General features: G+C 38.4%; 1 long non-coding RNA gene across 1 annotated transcript; it reads left to right on the top strand.

The window, feature by feature from the left end:
- Nucleotides 1–421: 421 nt before the first annotated feature.
- Nucleotides 422–793, top strand: LOC131241511 (uncharacterized). The gene is made up of 2 exons (XR_009169078.1): nucleotides 422–569; nucleotides 654–793. It is a non-coding gene; the product is annotated as an uncharacterized LOC131241511 (long non-coding RNA).
- Nucleotides 794–1388: the final 595 nt, after the last annotated feature.

Here is a 1388-nt window from a genome sequence, read left to right as displayed (position 1 = left end):
ACTAATATGACGCCCCAACTAGATTATGTGGAGCAAGAAAGAAGTTAGTTTTCTTCCCTTTACCATTGTTGTTTGATTGTTAATCCATGCAACGATTTTTTTTTTTATGCCATGGGTCTTGGCACTTGCTATTTTTCTTAGAATTTATTAGTTTAATAATCTAGCTATGTAAACTATTAGACTTTGTTTCATAAGCATAAATATGAATCACCTTCTTTCTTCTTTTTGTTAGGTGGCATCAAATCTAGATGTCGTAACAGATGTGTATGATTTCCTCCATTTGGTAAGCACCATTTCTAGTGAAAAAGAAGTAAGCAATGAATGTCTAGGTGCAGATGCTGATGAAAAAGAAGTAAGGGAGGTTGGAAATCAAATGATGTGTACAACAATTCAGGTATGGTTTGCACCAATTCAAGAGACTGTACATTAGACATTCAATATATAAGACTGGAGTGAGACTGATTAGGCATTTAAATATGTTGCAGGATGTTGTTTGAATTACTTGTCCTAACAGGTGCACAAGTTGGGATGGATTGGACTTCTATCTTGAGAAAACACCATGATTTCAGGTAGTTATTATTACAATGGAAAGTTAAAAAATTAAAAGAGAGAGAGAGAATGAATTCCTGGAAAGAAATGTTCTTTATCATTAGGGCTGCTTTCGCCGGGTTTGATGCAGAAATCGTTGCCAACTTCACAAAAAGACAAATAGCATCAGTGGCCACAGATTGCAACTTGGATTTAAACACGGTTCGAGGTGCCGTCAACAATACTAACAGAATCCTCCAGGTCAGATTGTTGATTGGACTTAATTTTATTTAAATGATCTTGATAATCCATTTTATTTAAATGAATAGACCCGGATGTGCGTCGGAGCTATCCGGATGTTGAGCGGGGGTCCCTGGAAGGTGGGAACCGCTGTTATGACCATGATGAAGCTGTCCATTTCCTATGGACAGCGTTGGAGTGGCCTGACCATTTGGACAGGCCATATTTATGTATTTACTCGAAATTGATGGAGCAGACCCGGATGTGCGTCGGAGCTATCCGGATGTTGAGCGGAGGTCCCTGGAAGATGGGAACCGCTATTATAACTATGATGAAGCTGTCCATTTCCTATGGATAGCATTGGAAGGGCCTGGCCAATTAGAGCAGGCCGTGTTTATATCTGTGTTTGCAGGGACCACACCCTTAACCTATAACCTAAACCTATTCTCAAATCCTAAAACCTATAACTACAACCTAAACCTATAACCTAAACTCAATTCCCTAAACTTTAACCTACAACCTAACCTAAACCTATACTTGTAACCTAAACCTATTCTCAAATCCCAAAACCTATAACCTAAACCTTAACCTAAACCTATAACTTATAACCTATTCTCAAG

Source organism: Magnolia sinica, chromosome 3 (assembly GCF_029962835.1).
Source record: "Magnolia sinica isolate HGM2019 chromosome 3, MsV1, whole genome shotgun sequence".
NCBI lineage: Eukaryota > Viridiplantae > Streptophyta > Magnoliopsida > Magnoliales > Magnoliaceae > Magnolia > Magnolia sinica.
The sequence above is the reverse complement of the archived record's forward strand: the minus strand, read 5'-3'. Positions and strand labels throughout refer to the sequence as shown.